The sequence below is a fragment of the Balaenoptera ricei genome, chromosome 4 (assembly GCF_028023285.1).
Source record: "Balaenoptera ricei isolate mBalRic1 chromosome 4, mBalRic1.hap2, whole genome shotgun sequence".
Lineage (NCBI taxonomy): Eukaryota > Metazoa > Chordata > Mammalia > Artiodactyla > Balaenopteridae > Balaenoptera > Balaenoptera ricei.
In genome coordinates, this window is record NC_082642.1 from 143969809 (window position 1) to 143976440 (window position 6632).

A 6632-nucleotide genomic window follows, 5' to 3' on the forward strand; every position below is an offset into this window, starting at 1 on the left:
TTAAGGGATTTCACATCACCACCTTGGTGTCCACTTTCTGTGGCCTGCTAATTCAGTTACCATTTGTCCATGAGTTTTCCAACTTCTTGAATTTTATTGCTATTTTATCCTTCTCGTTACTTTTATTTTTGTGGGTGCATGACCTTTTTTGGGAAAAAAACCCAACAACTTTTGTTGACATATTTGTAAGGTCTCAGGAGAGTGTGGAATCAAGTATCTATCAAATCCACCATGCCCATTTATAACTTCAGAGTATTCTATAATAGAGGATAAACACAGTTTGATTATGCTGGAACCTGAGTTTTGAATAGGCAGAGTAGTTTTTCCAGAGGGAAGTGTCTACATTTTATCAAAATAACAACAGTCCTCTTAGGAATGATCAGTATCTAACCACCAAGCATTGGTCCCTAAATTACTCATGTCATTAAAGTAGAACAGAGCACGGTGAATAGAATCCATCCAGGCTTGTTATAAACAGCCAGGATCTTACATGGGGAATTTAATCTCATTCTCCTGGAATCCAAATCTTGTACCAATTTACTCTAGGCTAGGAATGTCCTTTTGTTTTTCTCTTAAGAAGAAAAACTATGAAAATGTAATTAGACAGTTTGTTCTTGGATATTTTAGATTTGGTGGAGACAGCAAACTTTTTCTCTAGAGAGCCAGATAATAAATATATTTGACTTTGTAGGCCCAAATGGTCTCTGTCTGTCATTCAAAAGCAGCCAAAGTCAAGAGACAAACAACTGACACTTCTGGGGTGCATTGTTATAGGCTGATGGCTACACAAGACCATGGATGCAATTTTTTTTTTAATTATTTATTTATTTATGGCTGTGTTGGGTCTTCATTTCTGTGCGAGGGCTTTCTCTAGTTGCGGCAGGTGGGGGGTCACTCTTCATCGTGGTGCACGGGCCTCTCACTGTCGCGGCCTCTCTTGTTGCAGAGCACAAGCTCCAGACGCGCAGTCTCAGTAGTTGTGGCTCACGGGCCTAGTTGCTCCGCGGCATGTGGGATCTTCCCAGACCAGGGCCCGAACCCGTGTCCCCTGCATTGGCAGGCAGATTCTCAACCACTGCGCCACCAGGGAAGGCCCATGGATGCATTTTAAATGAAGCATTTCAGAAGCCACATAACAATGTAAGAAGACAAATTTTTATCTTGATTATCACTGCCATCTAACAAACATTAATTCCTGAAAAATAATTTTCAGCTAATTGGGAATTTCCTGTTACCCAAGAGATTCCCCCACAGCTGCTAAAACACAGGTACTTTTGTAAACCATCTGTCATAAGAGGGAGCTTAAAAGCATGTTTAGCTAAAGATAAAAATAATAGAAGATGCTTTGTATCGGTATTTCCTTTGTTTTCATTATTTCATCTTTCTGAGTTCATGTAGCTCTATGAGATAGCATAAGGTAGTGATCATCAAATGTTAGCATGTATAAGAATCACAGGGAGGGTTTGTTAATATACAAATTTCTGGATCCCACTACTAGAGACTCTGACTTGTTAGGCCTGGCGTGGTGCCTGGGAATTTGCATTTACAATGTTCCAAGTGATTTTATTTCAATTGAATCACACAGGGAAATCTTCACTCAGCACCTACTCAAGTAAATTCTCTAGGATTGGGATCTGGGCCTATGAATTCTTAAGAATTCACCTTATGAGATTTCAGTATTCAATTGGGTCTGAAATGAGTGGCTAGAATATACAAATGTGTTTTCTCCTTGGTGCTTTTGTAGAATAATTCTATTTTTGAAATCTTGCTTGTATCTGGCTATCAGTAAGTCTGATTATTAATCATTAGAAATGGATCTCAGAAAGGAAACTATCTCCATCTGAGAAGATCACAAACATGGGCAACTGCTTTTGATCTCAGAAGACTTTAAACCTCCACCATTCTTCTGTCTTTCATGGGTAAGGAAAGTTGATGAAGAAGTCAGTTTTCCAAGTTCCTTATTGAATGATGATGATAATAATAATGATGATAATTTAACAAACAAATAAATTGATGTAAAATAGTAATTTCTATTTACTAACACTCTCTCAGCCTGGATAAGTAACTTTATCTACTGAAGCATTGAGTTCATTTTATAATATGTCCCATATTGGATTTAATACTGATGCTTTATATTAGATTTTTAGTTATGACATATTTTTTCTTCTGCTGCTAATGTAACTGGGAAGATCAACTGTGATTTCAAAACAGAGTCACATTAAAAAAACATGTGCCTTGTAATACCTGTGGATTTATGGGAAATGGTAAAACAGAAGATAAAAAATTGCCTAAGACTGGACTGTGCAATTGCATAATTTTCCTTAGCAAACAGCTGTAATTCTTATTTTTTGATTACAAATATCATGTGATTTTGGGGGGAGGAATTCAGAAGCTGTAAATTATTTTCAGTGTTACTTTATAAATTACATTTAAAAAAAAATTATTGTCTTTTATGAGCATATTCCCTTGTTCTTTTTTTTTTCTTTTTAATCGTTCTCTTGAATAAGTTAGGCTTTTAAATCTGTTTTCTTTGGAGTTCAGAGTTTATTCTTCAAATGTTTAAGACTTTCCTCTTTATCTTCTTTTTGTCTGCTTACCTCTACTAGGATTCAAAGTTGAGTGGAAAAATACTGGACTTCCTTTGTAGGAGGTTTCTGTTTACAGGGTCCATTGCCCCCTTATCTATTTGACTTTGCTCTGACATTCCATTTGGGAGCAGAGTTATAAAAAAGCATGAGAACCTTCTGGACTTTCTTTCTGATGCTTTTTGATAATTCTGACTCATATTTTGACTGATAATAGAAAAGGACAATAAGAAAATACTGCAAGCAAGTTATTTATTATTTTCAATGATCACAATGATCTGGTATCCTTTAAACATCATCTGAGGGAAAACAGGAAGCCCGTTCTTGCCCAGTTTGCTACTTTTCTTACTGAAATCATGGAATCATGTAGGTGGAAGTTTGGGGAAGTCTTTCAGCATTACAGTAAGTTGAGCATTAGACACTGATTACTTTTGGATAAATATAATTTTCAAAGGCATATTTTTAATTTTAATTCCTTGTCCTGACCTCCCCCAAATCATTTGGTCTGCAGACAATAGAACTGTTAATAAACGAAAATATGAAAGCCATATAAAAAAAGGGAAAATATAATGCTTTTGCAGAAAATGCAAGGCAATTTAGTCCTTTGTTATAGAAAAACAATTGATAATGAGTATGCTACAGCATTATGGTTGTGGATTATACCGCCAATTGTTATCCCAAGGGACAGAATCCAATTAGGAGAGAAAACCCAGCATGACTAATATCTTATGTCTCACTTTTTCTGTCTTGATCAAATGTCCCTTGTTTAATGACTGCTCAGTTGCTATGAGTTTTACTGACCTTTCCCATGTGCTTTGGAAACCCATACAAATTCCCTTTGTCACTTGCAGTTTCTTTACATAGCATTTATTTCACTCTACCTAAATATCTGCTATTTTCTTTTCCTGTTCTCACTTCTTTTTCTCACTGTCTTTCCATACAGGTGAGATTACTTCTTCACTGCTCAGGCCGTATATTTTCTACTCTGCTCCCATTTTTGGCCGGTGTGTGCTCCCAAAGATATGTTCTAGGTCACCAGGTTTACAAAAGGATTCCATTCTGGGTATCTGGTCCCTCTGATGACTGACTTCAAAGATCTACTGTCTAGTAGGGTTGAGAGTCCTTCATTGGACAGATAACAAACCTGGAAAAACTATTGTTTAAAGAGGAAAGAATTGGTCTCAGAACCAGATAATCTGGCAGAACCCCAACCGATCACTGAAAGGTTGTTTCACCAGTTCCTTACCTTTAAATGATTATAAAGTCTTGTTTGTATGGTTGTGAGGACTAAATGAAATAATGCTTGTAAAGTGCTTAGCACAGGTTTTGAATCACTATAGGAGATAAATATCTATTGACTCTCAAAAAGGGAAGATTGCATTTTACTAAAGGCCACAGGCTGAAGACAATCTAGGATCTAAGGAGATTTTATCTAAGGTGTGTTTACCCAAGAGGAATAGGTTTTTTCAATCACTCCTTTATAGAATTGCATAGAACATAGGAGTTAAGGAAAATAAAGCGTAATATGTGCAGACAAAAAGGAGAAAGCAAAATGATATAAGACTTCACTTTGGGTTTCCAGCCAACTAAAAGAAATGAATGATGGGACTTCCCTGGCAGTCTACTGGTTAAGACTCTGCACTTCCAATGCAGGGGGCAAGGGTTCGATCCCTGGTCGGAGAACTAAGATCCCACATGCCGTGGGCCGTGGCCAAAAAATAAATAAACAAACAAATAAATAAATAAATGATGCCTTCCTGATACAGATAATAACCTGGTGCAGAAATGAATTAGAATTCTGTAAAAGGAGTCTCAACTAAGCTTATTTACACAAAATCTCTTTCAACTAAATACAGAGGGATTGAAAACTTCTTGAGTTTTTCCAATCCTATTTGAGAGAAAACAGAAGAAAGAATTAGAATGATTACATCAATTTATATGATTCTCATCAATAGCAAGTAACTGGTTGGTTCCTGGTTAGAAAAGTATGATAGAAACTTAGGGAGAAGAAGCCATGCCATTTCATTTTATTGTTTATAATAGCAAAGGGCTGGAAGGAAGAGTCCAATGTGAGCTGCCATCTTTAGGAAGACAGGCTTTAAAATGTTCAGAATAAAGAAATTCCATAGCTTGAAATTCTGAAAGGTAGAATGTTTTGAGAGAAGGGAGAAACTTAAAAATGCTATAATTCTAACTATACTCACAGATGTTACCAATCCTAAAATAAAGGGAGATGAATATTTTAAAAATGGTGTCTCTATAATGAAGTTATAGAAATAAAACAACATAGCAGTTAGGAGTTTAGGCTTTGGAGCCAGATTGCCTAAGTTTAAATGTCAACTGTTGCATTCACACATGGAGTGATACTGTCAAGTTACTCCACCTCTCAGAGCCTCAGTTTCCCTTCTAAGAAGTAGAAGATATACTTTTACCCACATTTTAGGATTTTGTGAGAATAAAATGAGTAAAGAACTTACCAAACTTACCAGAGTTTCATATGTAGAAAAAAAAAAAATTATAGGTATCATTATTAGTTTTTTTTTTCCTCAACTCCATGTCCCCCTATTCATAATACAGACTAGGCAAAGGACGTGGGCTGAGGTGTACATAGAATAGATTTATTCTGCCTCCTCATTCTGTACGGTTATTGTAAGCAAACAGCCTGTGGTAAGCACTGAGAAGCCTCAAGGTATTATTTAAAAGGAAAAGTTATAGAATACAGATAGCAAAGAATGTTATAAAATTACTATGTACATACTAAGATAGTCAAAAGGGAGGCATAACCCAATTGAGCAGAGTCATACGAACAATATGTTTTTCCCATTACAGCAATATGATGAACTAGAAAAAGATAAACTTAACTATGTTCAGTAATGTAACACTGAGGGATAAAAAGAAAAGCAAATGGACTCTCATTTTTCTTGTGAATTATATGATAAGAATAAGCTGCAGAAGGAAAGGGGTAGGAATGAACATAAATAAAACCGAAGATAAATGAACATTGGATGAGCAAACATCTAAGATGCTTTAAACAACTAAAAGTCTTGTCTTTAGAATAAATTGTATATGATTGGATAAAGATTTTTATGAAAATGTAGAGATTGAAAACGTTCTGGAAAACTGGAGAGAAACAAATGTCTTCCAGCATTCCAAAAACGAAAAGAGTGAATTCCACACTTAGCAGTATTATTAGTGGTAATAATAGTAATTGTGGTAGTAGCAGCAACAGCAGCAGTAATAATAGTAGCTAATATTAATTGCATACTTACTATGGACTAACCATAGTACATGAAATACTTAAATCGATTTTAACTTCAAAAAATTGTATAAAATATGTATTATTATTATTATTCATATTTTACATATAAGAAAAATAAGGCTCAAAGAAGTTGAGTAACTTGACCAAGGTCATGAAACTATGCAAATGTGGAGCAGAAATGGAACCCAAGCAGCCTGACTCAGGCGTCCTTGTTTTAAACCTGTTCAGTACTGAATATACTACATTTTTGAAGTGTATTTAACTTTAGTTTGCTGAGGCATTATGTTATAGATATCTAGAGTAAATAATATGTAGGCTTTATTTGACAAACAATTTTGAGAGAAATAGAATGCATCGTAACTTTTCAATCTGTCTGTTCTATTTCTTGCTAAGAAATAATAATAATATGACATTTGGTCAAGGTGATTTGACTTGCTGACCAAACATTTGCCTGGTGTCTTTACTGAATTTTGTGTTGTTTTATTTTCCAGCTAGTTGCTTCATGACTCCTTGGCATCTCTAACAAAAACTAATAGCATGAAAAACAGTGATAAATTGGGATCGTCCAGCACAGTACCAAAGTTGATGCTTCAGCATATTTGTTGATGGTGTAAAGACTACAGTTATAATAAAAGAGCTCCACCCATTTCTTATGTAAATTATTTGATGACACAAAGACTAGGGAACTACTACTATATTGTTTGGAAGTTAGTGGCCTATTTTTTAAAAAATTTTTTCTCTGCTTTCCTTCTCTACTTACGTTGAAGTCAAAGGATCCCTTCCAGGTG

At 35.3% G+C, this 6632-nt stretch overlaps 1 non-coding gene across 1 annotated transcript; it reads right to left on the minus strand.

Moving 5' to 3' along the window:
• Window positions 1-5137: 5137 nt before the first annotated feature.
• Window positions 5138-5269, minus strand: LOC132365626 (small nucleolar RNA SNORA51). The gene has a single exon (XR_009503153.1). It is a non-coding gene; the product is annotated as a small nucleolar RNA SNORA51 (small nucleolar RNA).
• Between the last annotated feature and the right edge of the window lie 1363 nt (window positions 5270-6632).